This window comes from Pan troglodytes, chromosome 9, assembly GCF_028858775.2.
Source record: "Pan troglodytes isolate AG18354 chromosome 9, NHGRI_mPanTro3-v2.0_pri, whole genome shotgun sequence".
In the NCBI taxonomy this organism is placed as follows: Eukaryota; Metazoa; Chordata; class Mammalia; order Primates; family Hominidae; genus Pan; species Pan troglodytes.
In genome coordinates, this window is record NC_072407.2 from 53,472,500 (window position 1) to 53,486,107 (window position 13,608).

The following is a 13,608-nucleotide window of genomic DNA, read 5'->3' on the forward strand; positions in this document are numbered from 1 at the left end:
TTTTGATGATTCCATTAAGAAGAGACTTATTTTGTTTTGAAAAATACCTATCTAGTTATTTTTAAATCTTTTATGAGCTACACATAATACCTTTCTAAATATTATTCACAAATAATATCCTTTGGTGGTATTACCATATTTGTTTCTTATGGAGCTCATTGCTATTCTTCAGTTTTGTTAGTATTTTTAAAATATCAAAAAGCTTTTGAATTTAGTTATCAAGTCTAATTTTTTATTGCCTGATGTGTTTCTGTATTACATCTTTTTTTCTGAATACAATTGCTTGTTATTTACCTTGAGTTGAGTACTGAGTTCATTTATTTTCTCTCTTAATACTACAACGATAAATAATTTAAAGATTAAAAATAATGATATGCAAAATTTTGTTTACTTGTGTTCTTTTATCAAGATTTGGAGTACAGGGTAAGTTATAGGTTCACCTTTAGGATACAAAGCTTGATATATTTAATCATGATATTCTTTAATTCCTCCATTCCATTTGTTATTTTTCCCATTTTATATATAAAAAAAGTTTAGGCACAGTGAGACTAAGATCTGTACACAATATCATGTGGCTAACAGTCAGTGAAAATAAAATGTAAAAATAAGGCATCAGATTCTAAAAAACACACTCTGTCCAATAAATTATGGTGCTTTTGTTCCCTCACCTTAAAATTATGTTTTCTAAACAGATCCATATAATTTTTCACAGTCATCCTTAAATTGGGTTTTGATTTGCAAAATGCCCTGAATTCTAAACATGACAGTTCTCCAAGTGAATTCCAAAGTTTAAAATACATCTGGGGAATGTTGCCTTGCATCATGCTGTTTTATTCTCTTCCAGGATATGCTTCCAGAAGTGTTTGATGACATTCTTGGGCCATTCTGTTTGGATGTGGCATAAATTCACAAATCTAACTACCAGGGCTTATCTTACTCCAGCCTCAGATATTCACTTAGTTCAGCTAATTCTGAAATGTGGTGGCATCATCCTTAATTTCAAATTGAACTCACCTGATGTTTTATAGTTACCCCGAAACAAGTTAAAAATAACCAGAATAACAAACTGCACTGTAGCCTCATGAATATGAGTAGTTAGAAAAAAGAAACTGGGAAATTAAATCACGAATTAAAGCCTCTGCTCCTCCTCTTTTTACGGCTGTTTTTCTATGGGAAAAAAATACTATAACGGTGATTGGGAGAATATCCATCCATGTACAATTATAGGAAAAAATGCCTGACATGTCAACATCATAAAATCATGTTTGTGTGTATGAATGAATGTGTGTCTGTGTGTGTGTGTGTGTGTGTGTGTGTCTCTGTGTATGAGAGAGAAGAGGAATGTGTGTTCATTATGTCACGAATAATATGGCTCAACTTAAAGTCTTGGGTTTATAGATTTAGGGATTCTATCAGTGTTACAGAAAACAATCCTGACCAAAATTATTTTATTGTTCAAAATGTATGTGTCAAATTGCAATCCTTGTGCTATTCGCAGATAAATCAATTATCCAAATGCCAAACTGGATTTATGGAGCAAGTGAACAACGTAACGGAATTTTCTTGCTTGGCCTGACATAGAACACAGAGGCACAGAAACTCTTGTTTGCTGTGTTACACTCATCTAATTTCTCACCATGGTAGGCAACCTACTCATTGTGGTGACAATCACCACCAGCCCAGCCCTGCACTCCCCCATGTATTTTTTTCTGTCTTTCTTGTCCTTCATAGATGGCTGCTGCTCTTCTACCATGGCCCCCAAAATGATATTTAACTTACTCACTGAAAGGAAACTATCTCCTTCAGTGGGTGCATGACCCAGCTCTTTGCAGAACATTTCTTTGGGAGAGTTGAGATCATTCTGCTCGTGGTAATGGCCTATGACCGCTATGAGGCAATCTGCAAGCCCCTGTACTACCTGATCACAATGAACAGGAAGGTGTGTGGCCTACTGGTGGCCATGGCATGGGCCGGGGGATTTCTTCATGCTCTGATTCAAATGCTTTTAATAGTCTGGCTGCCCTTCTGTGGCCCCAATGTCATTGACCATTTAATCTGTGACCTTTTCCCTCTGCTAAAACTCTCCTGCACTGACACTCACGTCTTCGGACTCTTTGTTGCCGCCAACAGTGGGCTGATGTTTATGCTCATTTTTTCTATTCTTATTACCTCTTATGTCCTAATCCTCTGCTTACTAAAGACTCACAGCACAGAAGGACAGTGGAAGGCTCTCTCTACCTGCACCTCCCATATCACTGTAGTCATCCTATTCTTTGTTCCCTGTATATTCATGTGCCTTCGACCCATGATCACCTTCCCTATTGATAAAGCTGTGTCTGTGTTTTATACTGTGGTAACACCCATGTTAAACCCTTTAATCTATACCCTCAGAAACACAGAGGGGAAAAATGCCATGAAGCAGCTCTGGAGCCAAATAATCTGGGGTAACAATTTGTGTGATTAGAGAAGATAAACACAGAACCTACTCATATTTTAACAACAGGTATGACTAATGAAAAGGGTAAAGGTCTTGAGGTCAGAATATGTGAGTTTAAGTATATTTTATTCCCCTTATTTTCTGGAACCTTTAATGATCCTTTTTCATAAAAGATCAGTATCTGATTAAATGATGACTAATGTTTCTGCCAATTAGAAACTTCTTCACATTTACAAATTATTAATCAGGGGACATTGCTAGTCAACATAAACATGTTACAGTGTATGGAAAACCCATGAGTTTATGTGTTTAGTAGAACAATTATCTGCAAAGCTTCGGTATAGAGTATATAACTAACAGGCCAAATAATTAGAATAAACAAAAAGCCCTAATGGCTAAATCTTTTGTTGAAAATGCATAGTTTTAATCCCAACTAATAAAATTGAAGTAGAACTATTATTGTGAAAGAGAGAGATAGGTGAGAAATGATTGGGTTTTGAGGAATGAGAGTTAAGGCAGCACTCATCCAAAATTAATGCTGTTGTGTTCACAACTCCAGGGGTGATCACTTACATTATAATCTGGCTCTCTCCAGAATAAATTATTTTCTCTAAAGTCAAAGAGGGGTAGAAAATTCATCCAGGTACAATCACAGAACAATCTTGGACATTATTTCTCAGGTAGAAGATGTTTTGTGAAGCACTTTTTTTCTGTCGAAAATATCCTATACACCACTTCACCTCAAAAATGGCTTTTATTGGATGGATTTGTGCCTTAGCTAATAGAAACAAAGTAGCTGACCCAAAAGAGAATTGGTGGCTGGGTGTGGTGGCTCATGCCTGTAATCCCAACACTTTGGGAGGCAGAGACAGGCAGATCACTTGAGGCCAGGAGTTTGAGGCCAGCCTGGCCAACATGGTAATACCCCATCTCTACTAAAAATAGAAAAATTAGCTGGGCTTGGTGGCCATGCCTGTAATCCCAGCTACTCAGGAGGCTGAGGCACAAGAACCACTTGAACCCAGGGAGCAGAGGATGCAGTGAACCAAGATTGTGCCACTGCACTCCAGGCTGGGCAACACAGTGAGACTCCATCTCAAAAAATGAAAAAAAGAGAACTGGTGATATGTGAGTAATTAAGGCAGAAATTCTGCACATTCAAATTTGAATAAAGAACTGCAGCCCAACTGCAGACCATTGAGATTGGAAGTAATTTGAGATGTGGATACAGTGCAATCCTAAGAAAAATAATCCAGATTTTTAAGAAGATCTAGACCAGAGCCAGGCCAGAAGTCCTATAAATCTCAGCAACTTCACTTCTACCTTCGTAAGAACTGAATTAATCCACCGGACTCCATAAGCATACTTAACTCTTATGTTAAGTATATATTACGTACAAAGTAATATTCATCAGTTTAGTAAACAATTTATTCCAAGGAGATGAGTTTTTCTCAATTGTGGCTAACCCATTTTCTGGTCATGAAATATCTATGTGCTACCACTATGTTTTCCAGCCCACTCCTTTTTAAGGAAAGCCATGTTTGCAGAAGTGATATATGTCACATTGAGGCATAACCATTTAAGAGCCAGCAAGCTACTCCCCAGCTTTATTTTCCCTGCTGCAGCAAACCTGGGAGACACAAACTGATATGAAACAGCTATACAGAAGCAACAGCCTGGATTGCTGAGTAACTACATGGAGAACAGTTCCCTAGAGCATCGCCTAAACCACAGCTCAGCAGATTTGGCTTGAACAGGAAATAAAATTGTATGTGTTAAACCACTGATAGTTCAGAATCCATATGTTACCACAGAAAAATGAAGCTTATGCTGACTAATGATACAATTAACTTTATCTTTTAAAGGACTTAGAACAGTTAACATAACTTTTGCAATTATCTTGATTGTCAAATAGCATAGGATGGGTAAATACCAATCCTTGCAAAATCAAATTCAAATAGAGCCTTTTTCAGCTTTGGTGTAGCTCACTATGGTAACTGACATATTTAAACCATAAATTTATAAACCATCTTCTTTTTCCCTTTACGTACAATGTAAGGCAATACTGAAGAAAATTATACAATTATACACTAAGGGGGGTGCCAAAAATTTGTGAACTCCAATATGAACTAGGTCTTCAAAACTTCCTGAGCAAAATTTCTGGCTAACATAGACAGGTCCTTCTTTCTACCCATTCTTGTTTGTTTGTTTTTGTTTGTAAGTGGTTTATTTCACAGCAATAGATATCTGAAATGGGCAAAGGTGGAAGACAGATGCAGGACACCAGTGGGCCAGCTTTTGTGGTCATTTAGGGAAGAAATGATGGACTTGAGCAGACCGGTGGGAGTGAGGATAGTAAGTGGTTGGATTCAGGACACTCTTTATTAGTTCAGTTTTCAGGTTGGAATGCTAGGGAAAGAGAGGTATAATAGAAAAGCAGCAAGTCCCTGCCTGGCCCTCCTCTCCAGACCACTCCTTACAGACAACTACTTTAGACTCCTAGCTCTCTCTTTGATAGCTACCATCATATTGCACCAACCAGTTGCTTATACTGTTAGCTTTTTTTCCCCTTTGTTTTGCTTTTTTTAAAGAAATAAGATTAAATCGTTGCATAGAGAGAAGTCCTTCTTAATCAAGAAACAAAACCTCAAAAGCATAAAGAGACCTCCAAAAAATAAAAAAAAACTTGTGTATTATTTTTAAAATGCCACAAAGTTAAAAGAGGAGCTATAATGAAAATATTTGCAAAATATAACAAAAATCTCATACGCTAAATATATAAATAATTCTAAAGAAAAAGACAGTCAAATAGATTAGTATTCAGCTGCTTTAAGAACTTCACTTTATATTGCTGCATTTTGATGTATGAGTTTTAGACATGTCTCATCCTCCACTGGCTTCTCAGAGCATGGTGGTCTCAGGGTTCCAAGAAGATGAGAGAAGTTTCAAGACTTCTTAAAGCCTCAGCTGTGGAACTCACACAATGTCCCTTCTTTCTTGTCTTATTGGTCAAAATAACTCATAAGGCCAACCCAGGTCAAAAGGGTGAAGAAATAGACCCCCCCCCTCTCTCACTGGGAGAAACAGCAAAGTCCCATTGCAAAGTGGTGTGGGTACAGAGATGTATGGTTCTTTGGGATCATTATTATAACACTCTCCCATACGATGCCTAAAAATGCCTTTCTTCAGCACTCAAAATTGATCGTTTTGCTGGGGATATTATTTTTGATTGATAACTATTTTTTCTAAGAATGAAAGCATTGCTGCATTGTCTTATAGCTTCAAGTATTGTTGGCAAGGGTAATGTCATTTTGATTTCTGTTCCTTTATATATGGTCTCATATTTTCCTCTGAAATCTTTCAAGATCTACTTATCCGTCGTATAGTGCACTCTTGACATAAGTAACTCCATCTTAGAAAAAGATCTACCTTACATTTCATAAGGCACTTTGTCAGCTGAGACCAGATGTTTTGCCTGATCAATAAAAACTGCATCCAGGCCAGGTGTGGTGGCTTATGCCTGTAATCCCAGCATTTTGGGAGGCTGAGGCGGGCAGATAACCTGAGGTCAGGAGTTCAAGACCAGCCTGGTCAACATAGTAAACCCCTACCTCTACTAAAAATATAAAAATTAGCCAGGCTTGGTGGCTGGCACCTGTAATTCCAGCTACTCAGCAGGCTGAGGCACAAGACTCACTTGAACCCGGGAAGCGGAGGCTGCAATGAGCAGAGATCTCACCACTGCACTCCAGCCTGGGCAATATAGTGAGACTGTCTCAAAAATAAATACATACATAAATACATACATACATACATACATACATACATACATACATACATACATCACTGCATCCAATCAGGTAAGGACATAACCAAGCACATGCCTCCACTATCAGTCCTCACCAGAGGACTCTGTGGCCATAAAAAGAACAGGACTTCAGCAACTCAAATCAGCTGTCTTAACAGACACTGTCTTGTTGTCACTTGTGATAAGCACCTGGAATCTGCCACCGAAGGCTCTGTCGACATCAAAGACGCTTTCTTGCAAGACCAATGGACCACCTGGCCCAGACAAGGAAATTCTTTTTGTCTACATTGCTCTCCCTGGACTGGTTTGTTAACCTCTTTTCCTATCCCCTTTTTCTTGATGTTAAATATTACTTTGTTTGCTATAGAATGTTTAATCTATAACATTTATATATTGATTAAGTGTACTATTATGTAGGATTTGCAATATTGACTGACTTAGGGAATGGCTTGTCAGGCTCTGTGCCTGCGGCTCTGACTACCAAGTGAATGGGAAGTACTAAGGAGAATTGCCTCCTTGGGAAATCCATGTAGCTTGAGGCTTTTATGATTGAGATGGCACCAATAAAAGTCAGACATCATGGAAAGACACAACTGTGCATGGTGTTGGTTATCTCTGACCTTGTGCTTCTCATGGGATCTACAGTGTGATGAAGTTTCATAACATGGCCTTATATGTCTTCTTTTTTTCTTTTATCTCTTCCTCTTCCTGCTTTGTATTTACTGTGTTAAGCATTCAGAAGTTCATTTTAATCTGGAAACACGTGTCCTTCAGTTTGGAAGTTTTTCTGATATTATTTCTTTGATAGATATGTTTTCCACAAATATATTTTCTCACAAAAAAATTAGAAGAGTGGCATTATTTTACATTTTTGAACATCTCTTTTCTTAATTTCAATAGCTTTATGAGTATAAGTGGTTTTGTTTACATGAATTTATCCATGTATAATGGTGAAGTCTGGGCTTTTAGGGTACCTATCACTGAATAGTGTACGGTGTACCTGATAGCTGACTTTTTTATCCCTCATCTACCTCTCACCCTTCCCGCTTCTGAGTCTCCAGTGTCTAGTGTACCAGTCTGCATACTTTTGTGTATCCATAGCTTAGCTCCTACTTATAAGTGAAAACATGCAGTATTTGGTTTTTTCTTCCTGAGTTACTTCACTTAGGATAACAGCCTCCAGTTCCATCTAAGTTCCTGCAAGAGATATTATTTAGTTCTTTTTTATGGCTGAGTAATATTCCATGATATATACACGCCACATTTTCTTTATTGGTCGATGTTCACTTAGGTTGATTCCATGTGTTTGCAGTTGTGAATTGTGCTGTGATAAACATACACATGCAAGTTTCTTTTTAATATAATGACTTATTTTCCTTTGGTTAGATGCCCAGTAGTGGGATTGCCGGATTAAATGGTAGACCTACTTTTAGTTCTTTGAGAAATCTTCGTATGTTTTCCATAGAGGCTTTACCAATTTATATTCCCACCAATAATGTATAAGCATTCCCTTTTCACCTCATCCACACCAACATCTATTGTTGTGGTTTTAGTTTGCATTTCCGTGATGATTAGTGATGTTGAGTATTTTTTATGTTTGTTGGCCATTTGTATATCCTCTTTTGAGAAATGTCTATTCATATCATTTGCTCACATTTTAGTGGGATTATTTGGTTTTTCCTTGCTAATTTGTTTGAGTTCCTTGTAGATTCTGGATATTAGTCCTTTGTCAAATGTCGAGTTTATAATTTTTTTTATTCTGTAGGTTGTCTATTTGCTCTGTTGATTATTTCTTTTGCTATGCAGAATCATTTCAGTTTAATTAAGTCCTATTTATTTTTATTTTTGTTGCATTTGCTTTTGGAGTCTTAGACATAAATTCTTTGCCTAGGTCAATGTTCAAAAAAGTTTTTCCTAGGTTCTTCTAGAATTTTTATGGTTTCAGGTCTTACATTGAATTTTTTAATCCATCTTGAGTTAATTTTTGTATGTGATGAGAGATAGAAATCTGATTTCCTTCTTCTGAATGTGGCTGTCCCATTTTCCCAGCACCATGATTGAATAGGTCATCCTTTCCCCAGTGCATGTTTTTTGTTTGTTTTTGTTTTATTTTTGTCTGTTTTGTCAAAAATCAGTTGGTTGTAGATATTTGTCATTATTTCTAGGTTCTCTATTATCTTCTATTTGTCTATATGTATACTTTTATATCAGTACCATGCTATTTTGGTTATTATATCCTTGTAGGATAATTTAAAGTCAGGTAATGTGGTGCCTCCAGCTTTGTTCTTTTTGCCTAGGATTGCTTTAGCTATTTGAGCTCTTTTTTGTTTCCATATGAATTTTAGGTTTGTTTTTCTAATAGTGTGAAAAATGAGGTTGGCATTTTGATAGGAATTGTACTGAATCTATAGATTGCTTTGAGTAATATGGTCATTTTCACATTGATTCTTCTAATCCATGAGCATGGCATGTTTTTCTGTTTGTTTCCTACATATTCTTACAATTTCATTAACTTATTGATATGGTTTGGTTCTGTGTCCCCACACAAATCTCATGCCAAATTGTAATTCCCAGTGTTGTGGGTGGTACCTAGTGGGAGGTGATCAGATCATGGGGACAGATTTCCCCCTTGCTGTATTTTGTGATAGTGAGTGAGTTTTCATGAGATATGGTTGTTTAAACGTACCTAGAACGTCCCCCTTTGCTCTCTCTCTCTCGCTCCCTTGCTTGCTTCCCCTTCACCTTCTGCCACTATTGTAAGTTTCCTGAGGCCTTCCACCCATGCTTCTGGTATAGCCTACAGAACTGTGGGTCAATTAAACCTCTTTTCTTCATAAATTACCCAGTCTCAGGTAGTTCTTTATAGCAATGCGAGAATGGACTAATATAGAAAATTGGTACTACCAGAGAAGTGGGGCATTGCTACAAAGATACCTGAAAATGTGGAAGCAACTTTGGAACTAGGTAATAGTCAAAGATTCTAACAGATACAGGGCTCAGAAGAAGACAGGAAGATGTGGGAAAATTTGGAACTTCCTAGAGGTTTGTGAATGGTTTGGACCAAAATGCTGATTGTGATATGGAAAGAGATGGCCAAGCTAATGAAGTATCAGATGGAGATAAGGAACTTATTGGGAACTAAAGTAAAGGTCACTCTTCCTATGCTTTAGCAAAGAAAGTGGTAGCATTGTGCCCCCATTCTAGAGATCTGTGGAACTTTGAACTTGAGATAGTTTAGGGTACCTGGCAGAAAAAATTCTAAGCACCAAAGCATTTAACATGTAGCCTGGCTGCTTCTAAAAGCCTATGCTCATTTGCATAAACAAATAAATGACTGGAAAATAAAACTTATATTAAAAAGGGAAGCAGAGCATACAAAAGCTTGGGAAATTTGCAGCCCAGCTATGTGGTAGAAAAGAAAAAAAAAAACATTTTCTGGGGAGGAATTCAAGGCTGCAGAAATTTGCATAAGTAAAGAAAAGCCAAATGTTAATAGCCAAGATAATGGAGAAAATGACTCCATGGCACTTCAGAGACCTTTGCAGCAGCACCTCTCATCACAGGCCTGGAGGCCTAAGAGGAAAAAAATTGTTTCATGGGCCAGGCCCAAAGCCTTCCTGCTGTGTGCAGCCTCAGAACATGGCACCCTGCCTCCCAGCCTCTCCAGCTCTAGTCATGGCTAAAAGGGGCCAAAGTACAGATGAGGCCATTGATTCAGAGGGTGCAAGGCCCAAGCTTCCACATGGTGTTGGGCCTACAGGTGTACAGAAGGTAAAAGTTGAGGTTTGGGAGCCTCTGTCTAGATTTCAAAGGATGTATGGAAATGTCTTGATGTCCAGGCAGACATCTGCTGCAGTTCTCATTGGGGAACCTCTACTAGGGCAGTGCAAAGGGGAAATGTGGAGTGAGAGCCCCCACACAGTATCCTCACTGAAGCACTGCCTACTGGAACTGTGAGAAAATGGCCACCATCCTCCAGACCCCAGAATGATAGATCTACCCACTGCTTGCCCCATGTACCTGGAAAAGCTGCAGGCACTCAATGTTAGCCTATGAAAGCAGCCACAGGGACTGTACCCTGCAGAGCCACAGGGATGGAGCTGCCCAAGGCCTTTAGAGCCCAACTTCTTTTTCATCAGTGTGGCCTGGATGTGAGACATGTAGTCAAAGGAGATTACTTTGGAGCTTTAGGATTTAATGACTACCCAGGTGGGTTTCAGACTTGCATGGGGCTTGTAGCCCCTTTGTCTTGGCCAATTTCTCCCTTTTGGAATGGGGACATTTGCTTGCCCAATGCTTATACCCTCATTGTATCTTGGAGGTAACTAACTTGTTTTTGGCTTTATAGGCACACAGGAGGAAAGGACTTGACTTGTCTCAGATTAGACTTTGGACTTGGACTTTTGAGTTAATGCTAGAATTAGTTAGGATTTGGGGGGACTGTTGGAAGGCATGATTGTGTTTTGAAATGTGATAAGGTTGTTAAATTTGGAAGGGGCTGGGGCATAATTACATGGTTTGGCTCTGTGTCCCAACACAAATCTCATGTTGAATTGTAATTTTCAATGTTGTGGGAGGGAACTGGTCGGGGGTGATTGGATTATGGGGGTGGATTTCCACCTTGCTATTCTCATGATAGTAAGTCCTCATGAGATTGGGTTGTTTAAACATGTGTAGCACTTTCCCCTTCACTGTGTTTCCTGTTCCACCATAGTAAGATGTGCTTGCTTCCCCTTCACTTTCCACCATGATTGTAAGCTTCCTGAGGGCCCACAGCCATGCTTCCTGTACAGCCTGCAGAACTATGAGTCAATTAAATCTCTTTTCTTCATAAATTTCCTGGTCTCAGGTAGTTCCTTATAGCAGCATTATGAGAACTAATACATCTATATTCCACAAATTTTCCTTTAATCTCAGAAAATTACACCTCCTACTTGTCAGGAAAATAGGAACCAAAACAGAATCTCTCAACCTTAAGTTTCTTTATCAATAATGATATGAAGATTCTCACCAGACAACTCTTGTCCCTCCACAGAAGCATCAGTTTGAACTATCTACATTAAAAAATACCTTCACAAGAGCTAAGGAAACCAGCTGAGATATTATAGCACCTGGGTGTAGCACAGAAATAAGAAAAGATGCATTGAAGAGGGTAGGAAGGATGATTTTACATTACCTCTGTCACCACCTGTGTTCCCCACAACCCCAGGCAGCATGGCATAGAGAGAAATAGCCTCTGCATGAAGGAAGGAGAGGGAAATGAACACTGGACTTTGCCTCAGGCTCTAATATCAGAATAGCCCCAGTAAAATTCAGCGCTGGCCAGTACCCCATGGTCCCAGGTTCCAGGAGTCCCTTGCTGACTTGGTCTCTGGACCCACAACTTTGCCAGGCCAACTCCAGTGGCTCCAGGTTTCAAGCCTACCCCAGTGTGAGGCAGGCCCCATAGCCCTAGTCATAAGGTCCATATCCACAGATCCAGACTCCAAGCTGACTCTCAGGTCCAGGCTCCCGGCTTGCCTAGTACCAGGCCAGCCCCTGTGACCCCAGTTTCCAGCTCTGCACCAGGTTCCAGACCAGCTCAGAGCAAGGTTGGCCTACACAGCCCCAGGCTTCAGGCCCACTCCAGCATCAGGTCAGCACCCCTGGCCTCAGGTACCAGGCTAGCACTCACAGACACAGGATCCAGGCTTATGCAGTATGAGACTGGTCCCTGTGGCCCCACCCACCAGGCCGACCCCAGCATTCCTACATTTTAGCAGACCTAGGACTCAAGGCTTCTTGAATATGCAGGGTCCAGGCCCATCCCAATAAACCCCAGCACTAGGCCTACCCTGCTGGACCCAGGCTCTAGGAATGCTACTGTGGACCTAGGTTTCAGGCCAGCATCTGAGGCCCCAGGACTCATCCATCCATCGTGAACTCAACACCTAGACTAGCATTTATACACCCAGTCTCCAGTCTGGCCCCTGAAGACCCAAGTTTTAAGCAGATCCCCACAGCTCCATATTCCAGAACCCTATGATTCCAGGGACCAGGCCAGCCCCTGCAATCTCGGACTCCAGACTGGTCTTTGTAGACCCAGGGTCCATTCCTGCCCCAGCACCAGGCTAGTTCCAGGCTCTAGGCCAATGAGTAAGGCCCCCATTCCATTGAGAATAGAGGAAAGTTTTGTTTTCTGGTCCTGGACTTTGGGAGTGTGTCAGTTTGTTTTGAAACCAAAAGTTGAGAGCAGAAAAGGTGATTCCATGCAAAATTGCTGTCAGTTCCTCATCACCTCACAAGCTGAAGGAGAGAAGATAGCAGTGGAGCCTTCTTCTAGAATGTCTCTATTCTCCACCTCTGGATGTCATCATACGTAAGTGCTTGGCTGAATGTGATTGATTCTCAATGGCAATGTGGGAAAGCGTGACACCTACTCCAAGTCACACCATTCTCTCTTTGTGGGGTAGAAAGAAAAGATATATACTCTTGAATTCATCATGAGAACATGTCATCTAGGTAATCATCCTACAGGAAGTTGATATCTCTGTCAGTTTAAATGACCCAATCTTTGGTAGTTGGAAATCCTGCCATGTAAGTCCCCTCAGTCAGCCATTAATAAAAATCTCACAATCTCCCAGAGTAATCTGACACATGACCTTGAATACTGGTATTCCCCATTCTTCAGAGCAACCATATCATTTAGACCAGACATGGGTTCAGAAAAAAATTTATTCTCTGAACTCTGACATTTGCCTAAAACCATGCCATATCCTAGGCTCAACAATGCCACAGTTAGCAAAACAGCCCTACAGTGAAGGTTTCCAAATCTTATCCTAAACAATAGCCACAGACATATCTTTAACCCAAGTTCAACTGCATTTCTAAAACTAGCCACTAATGACGTTTCTGGGTGCCAAGTGAGAGTAAATGAAGGATCTGACTATTGCTTTGCCAAACATTCCAACAAGGCCAATTGCTAATCCTCTGGATACTTGAAAGGTCAATGCATTGCCAAATCCTGCAGTCTGTGATAGTCTATTTAAATATTTCTCTAGAGCCAATGATGAAAGAATTACAAAGAAGGACCTGTGAGCAAATGACAGCAGCAGAGACAGGATGCAAAATGATGAAGATTTGTTTGGGAAACACCACTCCTGAGCTTAGTGGGTTTCTAGGAAAACAGAGTTGAAGGAGAACTTGAATCATAAATAAAAGGAATTCTTTCACCACATTTTTCAGGGACTCAAGGAAACAAAATTTCATCAGAATAGATTTGAGAAAACAATATCCAATCAAGTGGATTTGATTTACTTATTCATTTTATAATTGCATTTTCCAAATTTGAAGAATTTTGCATTATTCCTAGTTTTTAATCTGG

At 39.6% G+C, this 13,608-nt stretch overlaps 1 pseudogene; it reads left to right on the plus strand.

Annotated features, from left to right (window-relative positions):
• Positions 1-1,460: 1,460 nt before the first annotated feature.
• LOC466884 (olfactory receptor 4C5-like) lies at positions 1,461-2,464 on the plus strand (annotated as a pseudogene).
• The last annotated feature ends 11,144 nt before the right edge of the window (positions 2,465-13,608 follow it).